Below are 20,562 nucleotides of genomic sequence, written 5' to 3' on the forward strand. Positions count from 1 at the left end.
TTGAACCAATCACTGGCAGTAGGAATGGCTATCTCTTGGATCAATGCTTCTCAAACTTCAGTGTGCACACAGATCACCTGGGGAAACTTTCAGAATCAATTCTGATTCAGCTGGCTTGGGTGAGGCCTCAGCTGACAGCTCTTACAAGCTCGCGGGTGATGCGAATGTTGCAGGTCAGCACACTTCTAAATCTTGGACTGTCCCACCCCCACTCGCAGCTGGGGGTGCTGCCATGTGCCCATGGGCACTGTGGGTGCAGAAATATGGGGGCTTTGTTGGGAAGAAGAAAGAGGGAATGACCACATGCAGATGAGGACTATATTAGAGATGCTTGTTTTCAGTGTATAATTAGCATTTTAACTTTACACTGGGAGTCATACAATAGTCTGTGATATGTATTAAAAGCAGAATTATTACATGGGAGCACTCACAAAAATTTTATTCATTTATGGTGATACAGGCGTTGCAGTTCTTAAAACAAAAGATAAAACAGTCATGCCACCTGTTTTGTTATCATTCAGCTATTTTTATTAGTAATGAATACCATATATCTGGTGTGTCTCAAAAAGAACAAATTCAAATGAAATGGATTGAAATAGCCTTAAGTATAAAAAGAGTGTGCCAAATCCAGCCTTTGTTCTGTGAGTGGAAATCTCATCAGTCATGGTTATTGGGGAGGGAGAGTACACCCCCACTTGTCCTAAGAGTCACTTGTCATGATATTGGGTATGAAAAATGCTGCCAATGGTGAATTTCTGCCACAGCAAATGGCCACAATGCGCTCATAAGTGGTTTTCAGTGGAGAAAGTCATTATGCTCTATTCGTTTGAAAAGGAAGAACTGTTCTGTTATTTTGTTGTGCTTGACAAAAGATACACAGGATTCCTGTGCTGCAGCTGTTTAGGAAAAAGGCTGATAAGATGGAAGGACCAGTGTCCACCCTGAGGCTGGACAATCACAGGCTCAGTGGGCTTCGCATGAAGTATGTGGACAGGTGCTGAGTAGACCTTCCCGAGATAGTCACCGTGGTAGTTGCTGTCCTGGACCTCATGTGCAAGACAACATCACCCGGGAGGGGACATGGAATTTCACCGCTCAGTCTGTTTGTCCCACCTGCCTCCGAACCACCGGTTCACATCTATGAGACTGATGGGAAGCTGGAGCTTGGTGTGGTCTCCTGTAGAGACCAGAGCAACTGTACCTGGCCTCACCAGCATGAGTCACCAGAGTGCCCATACTTAGGAAATCACCAGTTGTGTCTTGTCTATTCAAAGGACCTGAAAGGTTGAGAGATTATCTGCTACTCTGGGCTAGCTGGGGAAAGCTGCTAGACTTGAAGCCCCAGGAAGACAGGCATTATGCTTGTGTCACACAGGCACCCTGTATATTGACAGAATGATTGAACAGCTAGTCTGTTCCCAGGTGATCTGTCAGTCAACAGCATGGACTCATCGCTCACTCTCAAAAGAGAAGTATTAAACAAGACAACATTGTGTTGCCTACCTTCAGTAATGTATAGTCTAAATTTAAAATGCTTAGGTGTCCCATCTACATGTTTAGGACCTCATAGGCTGCCAAGCAGCAATGAGATAATATTAATGATTACCTGAGCTCATGTGGGACAAGCAGATTGCGCCATTACCTGTGGATGGACTCGACAGTCCTGATGAGCGCCTCCCTGCTGTGCTGCGATAAGGCAAGGCATTATTAGCTGTGGAAGGAATTTTAAAATAGGGAAAAAGCTAGGACCTTCCCTGACAAATTAAAAGGCTGACTTTAAAAGTAGTACATTTATTTAAAGTACCTATATGAAATAAAGTATTTTTAAAAAGAGAAAAATAAAGCGGCATAAGATAATACTGAGTTGGGAAAATCAAAGTAGAAAACGCAATGGGAATGAAGCTAGGCCTGAAAACTGGGTCCATGCATGTAATTCAGGGGACCAATGAAGTTGGATGGGGAAAAACATGATCTCATCATTGTCTCTAACCCTTATCTGAAATTGTACATTTCCTAATATTATGAAAGTAGCATTAGCTATTTGGCCTTCATAGAAATTATGAATATTCCACAGAGGAGCTAAGTTGTTACACTTATTTAATGTTAATTAATTTAAATTTAAATAGCCAGATGTGGCTAGTGGCTACAATATTGGTCAAGGCAGGCCTAGTGCCTAATCATAAATTCCATTTTATTTAAAAAAAAAGCAATTATGAATATTTTCATACTATATTACAGTTATAGATATTCTGAGGTATCATTTATGCCCAATAGTACTTCAAAATTACAGTGTATTAGACTTCTTGAAAATTATTTAAGTATTGAAAGATGCTCATAACAATTTTGTCAAATATTTTGCTAACCGTATAACAGTATACTGTTTTTGACTCCTGTGCATTTCATATATTAGTTTCAAGCATTTGTAAACATCATTCTGAGAAAGATGTCTTTAGACTGCCGTAGCACAAAAGGTAAAGAGCCCCTGCCTTTGACAATGGCCAGCCTCCTACCAGAGAATGGATGGCCTACCTAGAGGCTTAGAGGCAGGACAGGCCTCTGGGCACTACAGCATTTGATAGGATAATGTGGAAAAGCTGGGGTGAGCTTGAGTGCCTGGCTAACATGACTCAACAGGTAGATCTGCAGGTCATAGGAGGTAGTGGAAGGTCCATCCATTGAGGAAGGACAAGCCGCATAGGTTGTGTTTAGAAAGGATGCCTTGTACAGCCATGAGAGTTGGATGGGAAGGGAAGAAACTGGAGGCCAAGAGACCAGTGTATACCAGGCATGATGCTGACCAGATGGAGGGTAACGTTGAGAATAGGGAGAAGCAGTGTGTTCCCAGCACCACTGTGGAACTCTTGTGGGGCTGGACTGAGCCAGGGTGTGCAGTGGAGGTGAAGAAGGCCGTGTTAGTTTACAGGCCTGAGGGACTGGGAGAATCATGATAACAGCTTAGGCTTACTGGGTGTTTACTGTGTGCTAGAGGCTGTTATAAGCCCTTCTATGTCATGTATATATGTTCTTTAATTGATATCGTTCAATCCTCATAGCAACCCCATGAGGTCAGTACAGTAATCCCTGTTTTACACATAATAAAGCCTAGAAAAGAAAGGTTAGGAAAACTGTCCAGGGTCTCACAGCTAGCTGGCAAGAAGGGAGGATATTACTGGAAAAAAGGAAAAGAGGAATTGGTTTGGGGGAATATGTTGTATTATAGTTCAACTGGAGATATTTTTCCATCGTTCTCTTGTCTTCAAATATTTCAAAGGGCTAAACATTCAGATATTTATAAGCATAGTTTCTGGTATATTTCATTGCCTAGTATTTAAATTTTTATTAGTGAATACTGAGATAATTTGTAGATTGGTTTCATCTTACTGGGAAAAACAGAGAAAACTGGTAGGTGGGATTTAGTACATTGATGGGTGCCCAAAGCAGAGGAAGAGGCTGCAGCTTACAGCAGAGAAACATAATATGTATTCAATTATTTGTGTTTAATGATGTGGTTTTTCTTTTGTTGTGGTATTGTTTTTCAGGACCAGTCCTGCCGCTGTTGTAGAAGACATGTGGTGTATATAAAGTTTGTGATCGTTGGCGGAAATTTTGGTAAGTGTTGCTGCATTTACTTCTAATGCCTCTTGCTGTAAAATGGTGCTTATGAAGGGAAGTTGTTGCCTTGTTCTGTGCATCTTTCACTTCTGCACTAAACTCAGGCAGAATGGAGTTCTGTAATTAAATGTGACATTGAATTGATGAATTGATGTTTTCTGACAGTGTGATACTTTTTCTTGTTATTGCTGATAGTATTAAGCAATATGGGGTTTTCTAAAGCATAGTAAGTCTAGATTTAGAAAAGTTTCTGGATGCCAGTTAAAGAATACCCTTGACAGTTTATGTGCTAAGCCAGCCATATAATATAAGAGTAATAAACCTGTAGACCCAAAGAATAAAAGTCTCCAAAGCAGAGAGATCCATGTGACCCATATATTAAAAGAAAGAGAAGCAGGCAGCTTAGGAAATGGGAAATCAAAAGAAGCTACAAGTCCAGCTTGCCTGGGAGCCAACCCACAGCCAGCATAACAGTGGTCTTGGGAGACCAAGAACATTCAATTCAGCGACCACCCAGACCTTGCTAGCAAGGTAAGAGGACAGTTTTTGTGATCAGGAGACCTGGGTTAAAATGTAAGTTCTATACCTACTGGTTGTTAGATAACCTCTCTGAGCCTGTTTCTTCTTCTGTAAAATGAGGCTTATCATGTTACCTACCTCATGGAGTTGTTGTGAGAATAAAATGAGGTAGGTAGTGCTGGAGCATAGTAAGTGCTCAATAAAGCCAGTCATTCTTAGGAATGGAGCAGCCTTGTTTGGAGACTGGACATTTCCCATTGAAGTCAAGCTACCAAGAGGCATATTTATCTTCCAGCAGGAAGGCTGCTGGGGATGGGCTGGTTACATCCCTTTGATGTTGCTAGAGCATCCTAGCTACTCACCATAACCCCTCCTCTAAAATTTACTTCATAAGAACCTGTGGGAATCCCTGCAACATTTACCACCTTTTCCAACCCTGGAGACCCATTCTTAGACAAGTTTGGCTAACTAATTCCCTTCCTGCCACCTTCACAACCAGGGAGGTCACCTTGTTTGAGCTCTGTTCATTTTTGGAGTTAATATCATTTTAAATCACATTTATGAGGAAAGAAGGGTGGGGATAGATGACACCATTGGTTGGACCTCAATTGCCATGTTTAAGCTTTCATTTCCAAACTTTTCTTTTGATTTTACATTTTTGTCTATGCTTATTACGTAGCCTTCACAGGAATCAGATTGCTGCGCTGAAATTTTTGAGCTTTGACTGAAAGAATTTGGCTTTTGGGTGGGACCTTTACCTGTGGTTGGGAGACTCGGCTGTGGCATTGCAGATGGGCCAGTGTTTAAGGTCAGATGTCTGTAAGTGACTGTGCTCCCATTTCATGGAATCAAAGAGAGGGACATGGCTTCAAGGGTTGTCTGGCCCAATCCCTTGCTAACAAAAACAAAAAACAAAAAAAAAAAAAACCCAGTATTCTACTGATCCCTGACAAGGGAATTCAAATTCTTCCAGAGATAAGGAGCTTCCTGTTGCACAGGGTACCTTGGTTCAATTAAAAGGACAATTAGGGCCTACAGGGAAACCGTTGTGGGGAGGGGAGGTATAGTTGTTCTGCCTCTTAGTTCTGGTGGTATTTATGCAGTTGTATGCTTTGGTGAAAACTCACAGAACTGTACACTAGAAAGGGTGAGTTCTCCTGAATGTTAATTAGACCTGAATTTTAAAAATGGAAAAAAACCCCAGCATTTAAAAATTGAACAATTAGCCCAACTTGTTAAAAAGAAAGTAAGGAGGCCGGGTGCGGTGGCTCACGCCTGTAATCCCAGCACTTTGGGAAGCTGAGGAGGGCAGATCACAAGGTCAAGAGATCAAGACCATCCTGGCCAACACGATAAAACCCCATCTCTACTGAAAATACAAATCTAGGAGGTGGAGGTTGCATTAAGCCGAGATTGCGCCACTTTACTCCAGCCTGGGTGACACAGTGAGACTGCATCTCAAAAAAAAAAAAGAAAAAAGAAAAAAAGAAAGTGAGGAATGCAAAGGAGAGAGGGAGGAGGGAAGAGAGAAAAGCCATCCAGTCCTTATATTGAACTATTAATACAGTATATGTGCTCCATGGGACAGGGACTTGGTCTTGTTCTTTTCTGGAGTCTTGGTGCCTGGATAGTGCCTGGCACATAGAAGGCATAAATGTGTTAAGTATTTATTGAATCACCTGTTGCTCTTAATCACCTTCAAAGTAAGTCCACTCACTTTCTAACACTCCAGCCCACCAAATATCTGAAGACACTGCCCTTCCTCACTCATCTTCTCTTCTCTGGGTGGACTTACCATCTCCCAGGCCTGGCCTCTTTGTCCTCTGAGGCTATTTTCATACCCCTCTCCATCTGGCAGAGCACCTTGAGGAGGCATCTGCTTCCCCACACCTCTCCTGTGCACCTAGACCAGCACTAGACACGCTGACCCACAGGGATGGCCTACGAGGAGCACGGAGGGTGCTTGCTTCTGCAGATGCTGTTCATAGACACCCAATCCTCTTCCTTTCACAATCAGTATGAAGTGTCTAGTCATGGATCATAAGGGATTTATTTAACGCAGTCTTCTAAGAAAGGAGCTCCTAAAAGGAGGGAGGGTACGCAGTGCAAGAAAGAGCTCAGGCGCAGCTCATCCTCTTATAGGCCTTGTCTGAAATGGAGCCAGGTCCTGGCACCCTCAGCCTGAGGCAGCATGGTGCTGTTGATAAATCTTTAGAGGCAGTACGGTGTCACAGATTCCGGTTCCTCATTACAAGTCACAGGAAGTGTGAAATTCTTCCAGCTAAACTTGTGAGTAGCTTGAAAAGCCTAGGTTTCTTTCTTCTGGCCATGCCAAGAAGTGATACATAAACACATAAATACATATAGAGAGAGCAGTGGTTTCCAACTGGGGTTAGTTCTGCCCCCTCAGAGGACGTTTGGTAATATCTGAAGCCATTTTGGGTCGTCACAATTAGGGGAGGGAAGAGGGTGTGTGCTAGTGGCATCCAGTGGGTGGAGGCCAGGGACACTGCTCAGTGTCTTAAAATATATCTCATAGACCAGCAGCGCACACTCGCGCACACATGCAGAACATTCGGGCCCGAAATCTCAGTAATGCCAAGCTGAGAAACTCTGAGATTATAAGTAATTTTTTAAGTGTAAATGTTTAAAGTACTTATTATTTTGAAGGTTTAAAAATTGAAATATCTTAACGTTTGATTATATGTAAATATACAGCTAAAAAACTTAAAGAAATTTGTTCAGAAAATCATCTGAGTGGAGAGGCTGCCAAGAGGCTATCCCTTCTATTACCCCTGACTCCAAGCAAAAAATGACCTAAATGAATTCAGACAGACAGATGGGCCTCTGACGGCTGATACAGAATGACAGTCAACTAAAGATAAAAGCAAGACTCACACAACATGATCCCAGCATTTACACAAAAGAGATTGTCTCGTATTTTAAATTTCAACCCCAAGTTCTTCAGATGTGTTAGTCATTCGATGACCTCTAAGATTAAACGGTATTTCAATCTGGGCTAGTCCTTCTTTTTGAATCAAGGCGGTTCTGGTGTGATGAAAATGTGCTTAGGGAGGAGAGAGATCTCATTACAGATGATTGAGATTGAGTATTTTGGTACACAGAGCTGTTTATTTGCATCAGTTTGCTAGTGACACCACAATCTGGTTTAAATGTGAGTCGCTGAGAGCTTTTGTAGCCCAATATGGCTACATTTGCCGAAGCAGGGAGATTAAAGCAACATATGTCAATTTATGCTGTAGGACAACCCACTGCAAAAGACTTTACCTAATTATAGGGCCTATTTTGGGAAGGTAATGGTGCTTTTCGTGAAGTATATTTTGGGATGCACTCACCCGGCTTCTAGGCCAGTCATATCTTCCCAGAAAGGGTGTGGTGTGTGCTTGTGGACATAAATATTTTCTTACCAAAAGCTGTGGCGTAATATTCTTTCAGCTTTACTACCCTTCATTTTTCCTTTTCCGATTGTCTTTCCTTTTGCAAGAATGCTATGAAAATGTACTCTGGAAAGCCAGAGAAGAGGAAGATGAAAGATCTCATTTCAGATGGCCAAGTCCAGAGATACAGAGACTTTAGCAGTCTACTGTGTGTAAGATGAATGGGATTTGGAGGCATTCAGGAACATTGACTAATAAGCAGAGTTGAGGGAGGTGAAAAACACACCGTGTTGGCACTAGATATTTTTATGTAAGTATCTGTGGGAACACTATCCCTTTGCAACCCAGTGTGTCCCAGCCAGCGCTGCTCCTGCTCCACTGCAACCCCTGAGTGATCCTCAGGGGCCGTTTCCATGCCTTTGCTGTTGGCTTGTGACCCAGGCTAGGTATCTGCTTTTACTGTTGTTCTTTAAGACTGTGCCTTTCACCTGCTCTACCTCCTCCATCCCAGCCTTTAACTTCTCTGTTAATACCTGAGACTTCTGGCCTTCAAGGAGAGGTCAGAACTTTCTGTCCGGTCAGCAAAAGAAAATTAGCTTCTTATTTACACAATGTGTGTGCAGCGGGAGGAGAAGCCAAGATAAAGAGTGAAAATGGACAATTTTGTAACCCAGAATCCAACCAGACCTAGGGACTGGAGAAACACTTTTACCTAAATTCCGAGTCACGAAGGCCACAACATGAGAGCAAGAATAGCCCATGGGAAGAGTTAAAGGCGGAGGCTCCCACCGGAGAGCCCTCTGGAGAGGTGTCCCTGAGTCTCCCTGAGCAGCCTGTGGGCCCCTTCCTCAGAACTGGCCTAAGAGCTCGTTAAACACACAGATCCTGGCCCACCCCAGACTGGTAGAATCAGACAGAATCCCTGTGGTGGGTGTGTGACTTTATTCTTAACAGCCTCTTCAGGCGGTGCTTATGCACACGAAATTGTGAGAATCCCTGTTCCAGTCTCTATTCTCAACTTTTCTTCAGGGCTTACGATTCCATCTGAGGTTGTATGCAGCAGTCTGGCCCCACCTTTAAGACTGATTCCCTGCCATAGCATCACTCACATGTTTAAAGAACAGATCCCTAAAGCACATCATTTTGAAAATCAGCCCTGGGCATAGGAGGGTAGAGTGTCACCTTCTGTGTTACTGTATAATCTTGGTTCCTAAAGTAATTTCCACAGTCATTGTATCACTTGCTCACTAAGAGAAGTATCATTTTCATTCCAGGTTAGTTTTGGCAACATTCTAAACCAGATTCCTTGAAGCTGCTTTGCGGGAGGCCATCCTGTTCCTCTGCTACAATCATCCAAGTATTTGCCATCTGCTTTCACTCTAAAATTCACACTATGCTGTAGTTTTTATCTGTAGCAATACTTATAAATCAAAATTTCCCACTTATTAAGGGGAAACATTTTCAGAACAAGTAGCTGTCACGTATTCTAGTGCATGACTAGAGAGATAAGACTGTAATAGTTCCCACCTGGGATCCAGGTGGTTGGTCCCACCCCGTAGCCCTTCCTCTGATGTCAGGCTGCCTGTGCAGATGCGTATTAGGTTATCGTTTGTATAGCTCATTTAAGTTTGTAAACAGCTAGCTGGGCACAGTGGTGCATGCCTGTAATCCCAGCACTTTGGGAGGCTGAGGCGGGTGGATCACTTGAGGTCAGGAATTCGAGACCAGCCTGGCCAACATGGTGAAACCCCGTCTCTACTAAAAATACAAAAATTAGCTGGACGTGGTGGCACACGCCTATAATTCCAGCTACTCAGGAGGCTGAGGCAGGGGAGTCACTTGAACCTGGGAGGCGGAGGTTGCAGTGAGCGAGATCACGCCACTGCACTCCAGCCTGGGTGACAGAGCAAGACTGCATCTCAAAAATTAAGGGGACTGCATCCCCTTAATGGGGGGAGGGGGGAAGCTGCAGCACATTTGATCTTCCCAAACCACTTCCTAGGCAGTGTAATCAATGTTATCACCCATTGGATGCTCAGAGAATTTAGCTGATGTCTAAAGCAGGAGGCATTTGGGAATGTGTGTGGGAGATGGGGAGGGGTTTGTTGTTGTCCTCACAAAGACTGGGAGGTGCCATTGGCACATGATGCAAGAGAAAGTGGGGCAGGGATGGTAAATGTCCTGCAGTGCCTGGAACAGTCCTGCCCAGTGAAGAACTGTCCCTAACTCAGTGTTCATAGCACCCCTGTTGAGAAACACTGCTCTGAGGTTGTACTAGAATGCAGTAGAGCTAGGTGCACACCCGCACTATCTGAATCCAGATCCTTTATAGCCCTCTCTGTGTTAAAGGCATCACAGAATTAATTTCCACTTCATTGGGAGCTCTCACTCCCTGAAAGTTGAATCCAGAGTGGCTATTCTGCAGGTCATGTAATTGCTGCCCCAGGCATCAGAACTCAGGCATGACACACTTCATATGGAAATAGACTCTAAAACCCCGGTGGCCTGGCTGGCCAGCATGCTGTATTGTACCTGTCCTACCTCTGAGAGTGTCCAGTGCAGGTGTGAGAGAGAGTCCTGTCTTTGGAAAAGATGAGAGCCCAGTAGGATGCTCTGCCCATGGCCTCGCATCCACCTGACTTAAAACCATCCTGATGGCAAAGTAGGTGTTGATTTCACAAGTTTTTGATTTGTTATCTTCAGCTTCATACCTACCTGGTGAACCCTTACAGGAGCTGTTGGAGTTTTGTTTAAAGTTTAGTTTTGATGTCAGCCAGCAAGGGAGCTGAGACAGTGGCTACATCAGTTTGATGAGCACACAATGAAATTTATTAAATTGGTAAAAATAAAACCATATTGAATGAAAAGGAACCCAGGGCAACTGACCTGAATAAAGATGTTGAAGGGATTCTAAAAGAGGGAGAGAGGGAGTAGTGATATTATCTCATCTTTTTTTCTTTCCTGTTTTGTATTTCTCCCTCTCCCTCTCCTTTTCCCTCTTCCCCTCTCCCTCTCCCCCTTTCCCTTTCCCTCTCCCTCTCCCGCCCCCTCCCCCCCCCTCCCTCCCTCTCCCTCTCCTTTTCCCTCTCTCCCCTCTCTCTCTCTCCCTCCCCCTCTTCCCCTTTCCCTTTCCCTCTCCCTCTTCCTCTCCCCCCTCTCCCTCCCTCCCCCTCCTCCTCTCCCTCCTCCTCTGCCTCTCTCTTTCCCTCTCCTTCCCCCTCCCCCTCTCTCTTTCCCTCTTTCCCTCTCCTCTCCCAGTTTCTTTCCTAACTTTTTATTTTGGAAAATTTCGAACTTGCTGGTTGGGAGAATTATAAAACAAATCTCCAACCTGCTGATTGGGAGAATTATAAAACAAATTTCCAGCTTGCTGGTTGGGAGAATTATAAAACAAACACTTTATATCCTCTGCCTAAATTCACCATTTGTTCTACATTTGCAACATTTGCTTTGTTCACTCTTCTAATTATATATATAAATTATACATATTATATAAAATTTTGCTGAACCATTTAAAAGTACCAAACATGTTGACACTTTACCTGTAAATATTTCACCACCCATCCTCTGAGAATAAGGATTTTTTTTATATAACCATACTATAGTACTATTTCCACATCTTAAAAATTTAATGATAATTTTATATTATCTAGTATTAATTCATATTCAAATTTCAATATAGTCCCAAACAATATTTTATAACTTACCTCCCCACCTCCACCCCGAAATCTAGTAACCAATCAAATACACTTGATGAATTTGGTTAGTAACTTTTCTTTCATTTATCATATAACTTTAAACAATGACTTTTTGAAAAGTTCAAGTTCATTGTGTTACAGAGTGCCTTACACTCTGGGCTTGTCTGCTTCTTCACAGCATTGTTTAGCATGCTCTTCTCTTCCTAAAATTGGTTAGATCTAGAGGCTTGTTATTAAGTGGAGGTTAAACATCTTTGCCAAGGATACTTTATAAGTGATGTCATTCACCTGATATTACATCACATCGGGGGCAGAAGTCACCTTGTTCCACCATCCTCAGTGCTAGGTTTCATCTCTTGGGTAAGATGGTAACCAGACCTAACCAATGTCAAGGTGCATCTTGAGTTAATAAATCATCTGTAGGCTGATACGTGGGTCATTTGTGAACATCCTGCTCCAACCTTCGATTCATCCAGTGGCTTCAGTAATCGTGGATAATCCTCACCGGATTCAGTTATTACTTTGAAATATTGTCTGATACTTTTTACTCTTACCTTTCTCTTCCTGAATTATTTGTAGTGTATGACCTAGGCCTTCATATTTTTGCAGTGGTGGTTTTCTAGCCATTTCCTTGGTGGTCACCTGGATTTTGCTGTGATTAGGCTAAACTTTTTTTTTCTTGCCTTTGGGGTAAGAAGGAATGACTTTAGCAAAGCATTTACTGTATGCTGGGTACCACACAGGCTCCTCACATGTAGAACATTTTTCACTTTCTTCCCACATTACAGCTTAGACTAGTGAAGTGACTTGCCCAGGGTCACCCAGACTCTATGGGAGAGCTAAGATCAAACCATATCTATCAGGTTTAGAGCCAGGATTTTTCAACAATTCCATGTTACCTCTCATCCCTTCTGGCCGTGCCTCCCCCGCGCCCCCCCCCCCCCCCCCCCCCCCCCCCCCCACTACAGCCACAAGTGCCTGCCTGACTGAGTAGGTCCCTAAACAAGGAAAGTCAGCCAGGAGCCTACAGCTGGAGAAGCACAAACTAGGCACATCTAAAGGGCAGGTGCTGCTGGACCTCAGACGAGCCGTGCCCAACTGGAAACTGGCATCTTTATGTTAATCATTCCAACTTTTCAATGGCGGTGACTGATTCAGATACGTGAAATTCATCAGCCCAGTTGCCAGTTTTCAGCACCAGCACTACTGCTGGCTGAGGCAGCCTTGGGTAGGCCAAGGCTTTGTTTATAAATGGAATTTCATTGTCATTTGTGTGTGTGTGTGTTTTTAACATCCTCTTTTACACAGAAATTAATATGCTTGGGAAGTGATCCTGTTTTGATTTGGGGGATGTTTGATTTTTTTGAAGAGGGGGAAAGTTGGGTTTCATAGAAGTGTTATTTGACTGAATTACTTAATAGGCCAAGGTGTTATTATACGATCTTGGATTTTTTAATTGGGTAGGTTAACAGTACAGTAGTAGGTGTTTCATATGTAAGTTTAAAAGAATGCAAATACATTTCCCTCTGCTTATCATCCGTAGGATTTTGCTTTTTAGAATTGTTCTGACTCCTTCAGAAGGGTGTGACGTCTGTTGTTCCCATCTTGCACTCTGTTCTTTGTGTGTCTTTAACTCTGTTAACATGTCACAGGAACTCTGTCAGGTCCGTCCCTGAGAGGGACTGAAGCAGAACTAATGGACAAATAGAAGTGCCTCTCCAGATGGGTCCTGGCAGAGGCTAAAGATCTCTGTTGGTCATTCTACTTGTTTTAACCAGAATTATTCTTGAGTTTGGAGTGACCGGAAATGGTGCAGGTAAAGAGCTTCTCTAGACTTACTTCATCATGCAAGAATTTGGTCCTGTCTCTCATTGTACGCGTTAACCACCTGAAGCACAGAGAGGTTGAGGAGGACCCAGGTAAACCTTGCTATGGTTTGTTCCCACCAAATCTCATGCCGAAATTTGACCCCCAGTGTGGCAGTGTTGGGAGGTATTTGGGTCATGGGCAGCTGGATGCCATTCTTGTGATAGAGAGTTCTCGTGCTCCCGAGACTGGATTAGATCTCGAGGAAATGGTTAGGGGTTCTTCCAAAGTAAAGACACCCCTCCTAGGTTTGGCCTCTTCACACGTATCTGCCGTGTTTTGACCCAGCACATGGCCCTCCTGAGAAGCTGAGCAGATGCCAGCGCTGTGCTACTTGAACTTGCCAGCCTACAGAATCATGACCTAAATAAACCTCTCATGTTTATGAATTACCCAGTCACAGGTATATAAGAACACAAAATAAACTAGGACAGACTTGATTAGCTTGGCTCTTGTGTGTTCCTCATACTAAGCTAAAGTTTTCAGTCTATAAGCAGTCACCGTAATGCTTTACCCTGACCTGTCACCCACAATGTTTCTTCCCATCTGAACCACCCCAGCTTCCCGCCATCAGCCACATTTAACAAGTGAAGAAGTAAAGGTCTGAGTCAGCACTGTCCACTAGAAACCAAAGCCAGGCAGCATGTACAATGTAAAGCTGTCTAGAATCCAGGTTAGAAGAAAGTAGAAAGAAATGAGTGCAATTAAACTTTATATTTTGTTTAACCCAATATATGTCCAAAATATTATCGTTTACATACCGTCAATATGTTAAATTATTGAGATTTTTTGTACTAAGTCTTTGAAATTTCATGTGTAGTCTATATTTATAGCATATCTCAATTTGGACAAGCCACTTGAAATGTGCCCAGTGTGGCTGCTGGCTATGGGGTTGGGCAGCACAGCAGTATGGAGGACGTAGTGCGTAGTGCGGGGCGGTCCAGCGGTACGGAGGACAGAGTCCAAGGTCACACCCAGCTAGTTCTGTAATTTAAATCTCAAGAGAAACTTGATCTGCTTTTTTGCCCTCCCCCCCGTCTGAAACCACGTATTCCTGTCCTCTTTGTGCCATTTTCCCCCTCTCTAGCTAACTGTAATTACAGAGAGATGCTTGGTTTGGTCATGACTGCTAGCTCAGCAGTTTTCTGCCAGTCCTGGCAGCTGGTGAGACCAACATACACTGCCTGTAAATGATAGTGTAAAGCATACTTCTAAATTTCTCCACAGCAGAGTTTCCATAATTTTCCTTCTCTTAGAAGTAATTCACTGGCATTTTTCAAAGCCAGGGTGTTTTGTTTTTTGTTTTTTTTTTTTTAATTCATTCTTTCTTAAAGTCCCATCTTAATCAATGGATTTGTAAAATATTTACTAGCTAGTTATCTCCCGAGGACCTCAGCAGAACAAGTTTATGTCTGTTTTTTAGACCAGTTATACGTCTGTTTTGATTAACAGTGGTTAGGTTTCTTTTTTCCAACTAGTCAAATAGTCTCCCAATATGTCGGTCCCATTTTGAGTATTATTCACAATGAAATATCGGTAAAGGTTAGATTCCATTTCCACTAAATGTCAAGTCTCTGACCACTGACCCCACTACTTGAATTATTAGATTATAATCACAATCTCAGGGGAGAAAATGACAGAAGAAAGGCGACAGGCTCCTGGAGTTTGTTGTGATAGACTTTACTGAACTACAAACCCTGAGCTATAAGAATTGAAATTCAAATAGGGAAAAGATTGTCCCATATTACTAATTAGACGCCAAAACCCCACATCTTCCAACATTCTCAGTTAAGTGAAGGCTAGAGAAGATCAAGTTTTTTGATATCTTTCGGTAACTGAAGGATGGCACTGCAAAGCCAGCCCTCCTGTAATACAAATGAATTTTCTTACATTCCCTTCAGTGCTGTATCCTTCGGATTTTGACTTGATGTCAACCTCACTATTCACAGATCCCCTGAAATCCACCATTTAAAAAACTTTAGGTGTGGCGTTGCCTTTGGAATTAGAACAGTGTTGTTGTGAGTGGCTTGGTTTCTTCTCTTTCCCCACCGTTTCCCTACAGTAATACACACTTAGAGCCGCCAAATCACTATCCTTTTATCCCATTCTGATTCAAAGCTTTTTTATTTCTTTAAGTGGATATCTCATGTTCATTTCAAAATGTCATTTAGCAGCTGTATTTCTGCTAAATAACCAGAAATTATAGTTGACTCCAGCCAAGTGGCTAAGTACCTAGATTTTGTTTCCAAGTATGGTGCTGAGCAGAAATGTTTTGGTTTTATCCTCAATATTAATAGTCGACTGAGAGTGATGGATGGGCCTGGGGATGAGAAAAGGAAAGGAAATATAACATACAGTGGCAGAGTATCATCTACTTCAGGGACTCTTGACCTGGAGTTTTTACCAGAATCACCTGAGAAGATATTAAAAATCTGGGTCCCCAGGCCCCACTGCCCCTCCATTCATTCAGAGTCCTGGAGAACAGGGCCCTGGCAAGTGTGTAGGAACCACCTGCTCTTACTCAATTGTATCCACTTATCAACACTTAGGGAGAACTTTATTGTGTGTAAGTTACACCTCAATGAGCTTGTCCTGAAATCTCTTTGTACACATGCATATAAATTTTTGAAAGTTTTGAGTTGCCCTACCATGAGGAATATGTTGACTGTCAAACGTTCTGGAGTCTGAAGACAAAGCTCACAGTTGAAACAATCATTCATTCCCTCAGTAAACATGTAAAGAACAGTGCTGGGCATTATTCCTAGTCTGGGAAAACAGAGATACATCGAGACACAGCATATACCTTGAAGGACTTTGTTTAATGAATAAGAACCGTATCCACCAATTATGCTGCAGTGTGAAAAGTATGAGTATATCTATAGAGCAAAAAGGGAGGAATCCCCAACAACCACATACATGCACACGCACACACACACGTACATGCACATGTTCCCACTTCCACCCCACTGCCTTTTGAAGGTAGAAGAGATAGGCTCTGTTGTGAAAATTTTACAGAAAAGCCACACAGCACGTGATTCCTGAGGTGTGAGTAGACAAGGAAGTGAAAAGTATGCTGCCTGTTTTGCAAAGGAATAGCTCTCAGAATTTGATTCTAACATAAAAAAATAAAAAAATAAATGTTTTTACACCCTCATTAGTTTTAAGGGAATTTTAACAACCCCTGATGTGATTCAGTTTGCTTATCCTGATCTATCTAGTCCCAGCACAGGTCTCAGTGCTGGCACACAGTAGGTGCACAGCACAGCAAGTGTGTTGAATAGAAGTGATGCTTTCAGCAGTTTTTTCTCTCTTCTAACAAACCATTAGCCACAATTGTATCTTAGAGTACACACATGATTTTCAAGATAGCACCCAAGGGCCAGGCGCGGTGACCCAGTCCTGTAATCCTAGCACTTTAGGAGGCCGAGGTGGGAGGATCACGAGGTCAGGAGATCGAGACCATCCTGGCTAACATGGTGAAACTCCATCTCTACTAAAAATACAAAAAATTAGCCGGGCGTGGTGGTGTATGCCTGTAGTCCCAGCGACTTGGGAGGCTGAGGCAGGAGAATCGCTTGAACCTGGGAGGCAGAGGTTGCAGTGAGCTGAGATTGCGCCACTGCACTCCAGTCTGGGTGACAGAGCGAGACTTCATCTAAAAAAAAAAAAAGATAGTGCCCAAGTTACCTTTGTAAGTATTGCTTCCAAAATACCAAAAATCTTTGCCCTTGAAGGAGAGCACATTTAAGAAAATGTGAGTTGTTCTACTTGCATGATATGTTTTGATTTTTACATATGAAGGGAATTAACTCTTTCTAACCTGATTTTTACTCTCATTTTTCAATATACCTGAAGTTTTAGAAGAGCAGCTATGTCAAAAGATCAAATGATCATAGCATGACTTACTTTGTCATTTAAAGGTAGACACAGAAAACAGCATTGTATTTTCCTGGATACTGGGTGATCTTGTTGGATTTGAGAGCAGCTGTTTATATTGCATTAAAAATATATTCGATGTTGGGGTGGCTACTTACCCAGGACCACTATATTCCCTATATATTTTTACAGCTTTATGTGTAAATTACGATCTTTAGTTACTTTGATATTGTAGGACACAATAGGAAAATTCCCAACTTGACCCTTTGACTGTGTTGTAATAGGAAAAGACATTTTATGATTTGACTGTGTCCTCACCCAAATCTCATCTTGAGTTGTAGTTTCCATAATCCACACATGTCATGAGAGGGACCTGGTGGGAAGTGATGGAATCATAGGGGCGGTTACCCCCATGCTGCTGTTTTCATGATAGTAAGTGAGTTCTCACAAGATTTGATGGTTTTATTAGGGGCCTTTCACTCTTTGCTCGGCACTTCTCCTTCCTGCCATCATGTGAAGAAGGATGTGATTGCTTCCCCTTCTACCATGGTTGTAAGTTTCCTGAGGCCCCCCCGGCCACGCTTAACTGTGACTCAATTTAACCTCTGTCCTTCATAAATTATCCAGTCTCATGTATGTCTTTATTAGCAGTGTGAGAATGGACTAATACAGACAGCAAGAACCGGTTTACATATAGCTTTGTTTAGAAGGGCTGAATGATATTTCTAGAGGTGCCATGTGCATTGGAAATTTTTGTGGTTAATCTGCCTGCTTTCCAACCCTAAAAGCAGTGTACATTGCAGGCCCTGTTAAAATAGCCATTCTGACTGGGAGGAAAATACATGATGGTGTGGGAGGTGAGCTTGAGGTTAAATGGCAGGAAACGCAGGGCATTAACTTTGCTACTGGGCATGTGCTTGCATCTGAGCTCCATTGCTGACCAGCTGTCGGGTCTTGGGCAAATCACCACCCTGCTGTGACTCAGCTTTCTCATGTCCAAAATGGTATTGTTTTGAGGATTAAAAGAGAAGAGATGTGGTGCTGACGTGATGCCTGACACACATAAGTGCTTACTGTGTGTCAAGTCTCTTCACTTTTCCCTTTTTACACATATATCAATCTTGTCATTCTCCTGTTTCAAAACTTTTCAAGGCTCCTGTTACTCCCCCAAGAAAGGCCTAAACACCTTAACCTGGCATCGGAGGCCTTTTATTATCTCTGTCCAACCCACCTCTTTACCACATCTAACTCTTTTACTTCGAATGTGATCCTGTAGCGAAGCCAAACCATCTCTATGCCCTTGGAGGGCTTTGAACACTCATTTGCTAACCTCTTGGGATGCCTTCCTGCTGTCGCTTAGAGTCTAAGTCTAATCTGCTGCAAAGATCTTTTTTTTTAAATTTCTAGTCAGTCTCTGCTTATCCAGCAAGGCTCATCTTAAATGTCACTTCTTCCTAGTCCCTCAGGCTAGAAAATTCACCTCTATGTCCAACAGTGTGTCTTTTTCATCATAGGTGCTTAAAAATAACTGAACTGTTGAATAAGTCTTAGAACGTATTCATAGATAACACACGCCAGAGAAATAGGCAAAGGTTCCTTTCAGGTGGGCATTTCTGTCAGGGGAAAGGCCTAGGTGGCTTAAACAACAGAATAGTATTTTCTCACAGTCTGGAGACCGAAAGTCCAAGATCATGGTGCAGGGAGGGTCAGGGTCTGGTGAGCCTCCCTCCTTGTCTTACAGATGGCCACTGTCTCTGGTGTCCCCACGTGGCCTTTTCTCTCTGCACGCTCCCCTGCTGTCTCTTCCTCTTCCCAAAAAAACACCAGCCCTATTGGATCAGGGCCCTACCTCTTTGAACTTATTTAACTTTCATCAACCTCCTTTAAGGCCCCCTTCTCCAAATACAGTTACATTGGGGGTTAGGGCCTCAACACATGCATTTGAGGGGACACGATTCAGTCCACCACACATAGGTATAAAAATTCTTCCGATCCTCTGAGAGCGTGTGCACTCATGTGTGCGCACACCCTGTGTGCAGGTGTCCTCTGTTACAAGCATTCCTTCCTGGCTTCATTCAGGAAACCCACAGGATAGCAAATGGCCTTGCTCCCCTGCGATGGCCCAGCTTGGCCTGTCTACTCTAACTGTCTCCGCATGATCCCAGCCCACAAAGACTCTGCTTCGGCCCCACCAAGAGGGCTCCAGACACATACTGTCTCACCCAGCGGTTCCATCACAGCCCCCTCTTTGCCTCCAGCTGCCAGCAAAGGGGAACAAGAGAGAATGAGCCACAGCAGGGAAGGGAAGGAATTCAGGAACTAGAACAGGAGGGTGACATTTTGTTTTTTAAAAGAGCAGTCTTTCCTTTTACTTCTGTTTAACATTGTCCATGGGTTTTTTTTCCTCCACCTTTCTCCAGATTCCCAATTCCGAAAGCACTAAAGGAACCCCTTAGCTCTGTGAGTTAAGATAGTTGATAAGTGATGTGGGAGAATGCACTCTAATTAGGTCCTTGGTTAACCCACCCCTGACTTAACAGAGGGAGGCTGTTTCGTTACAAATAGTTTTTATTCTACTAAATCAGAGGCTTCTCACACTGTGTCATCTGCCTGCAAATTAGCTAGAGGCACAAACTTTGCATTATGCAAAGTACTTATTCTCACAATTAATATGCTGGAAAGTGTGGTTTCACACTTTTCTGCCAGCACAGGGGTTCTCACACAGGAGTGAATGAGATCACCTGGGGTGCTTTTACAAAATACCCAAGACTTGTCCTTCCTCCTCCCCACGCTGCCCCACAGCTGTGAGAGTGAGATGTGGGGTCCCAACTCCCCAGTAACCCCAGTATCACCACTTCTTATTACTTCCTCAGAGTCTTCTTATTAAATATTTCAAATCCCTTTTTTTTTTTTTTTTTTTTTTTGCTTGACAAAATCCAGTGACCAATTTGCTTTTTTAACATTTTATTCATTTTATTGTGGAAAATTTCAAATGTATAGAAAGTAAACAGTGTAGCATACTGGACCCCATGCATCCTCACCCAGCTCCAACAGTGATCATCAACATTCTGCCATTCTTGCTTCACCTATAGCTGGATAATTGTTATTATTTTTGACTAATTAAATTTTGTTTCATAGATAGCATAGTCTGAGCGCCGAAAATTGGTTATGCGTTTGTACTGCATATTGAATTGATTGTGTGCAAGGCACTTCCCACACTTTATCGCACTTAATCTGCGCAGCACCCGTAGGCATTGTTACCCACATTTTTAACAATGGAAACTGAAGCTCTAAGAAATCACACACCTGCCCAAAGTCTCCCAAATAGTAAGTGCTCAAGCAAGAATTCACACTCAGAAGTGTTTGAAAAGCATGCTTTCCCCCAAGCTATACTTCAGAAAAATAAAGTCCATGAAAAAAATGTGTAGTTAAAAGTGTTGTAGCATGAATAGATGCATAGCTATTTGATAAATCACATATGTTATATTAATGTTAAAAGCTGGATGGTAAGTATATGGATATTCAGTGTAAAATTATGAAAACTATGTTTGAAATTGTTCATAATAAAATGTTGGGAGGTTTCCAACAAAAGC

The 20,562-nt window shown here is 42.7% G+C and overlaps 1 protein-coding gene across 5 annotated transcripts in view; it reads left to right on the forward strand.

The window, feature by feature from the left end:
• Window positions 1–20,562, forward strand: part of FYN (FYN proto-oncogene, Src family tyrosine kinase) — a 208,470-nt gene that overhangs the window by 86,877 nt on the left and 101,031 nt on the right. For all 5 annotated transcript variants that reach the window (XM_023219049.3, XM_023219048.3, XM_023219050.3 and 2 more), the window contains one exon: window positions 3,540–3,609. The gene's annotated coding sequence lies outside the window, so the exon portion shown is untranslated. The remainder of the gene's footprint in view (window positions 1–3,539; window positions 3,610–20,562) is intronic.

This window comes from Piliocolobus tephrosceles, chromosome 5 (genome assembly GCF_002776525.5).
Source record: "Piliocolobus tephrosceles isolate RC106 chromosome 5, ASM277652v3, whole genome shotgun sequence".
Taxonomy (NCBI): Eukaryota; Metazoa; Chordata; class Mammalia; order Primates; family Cercopithecidae; genus Piliocolobus; species Piliocolobus tephrosceles.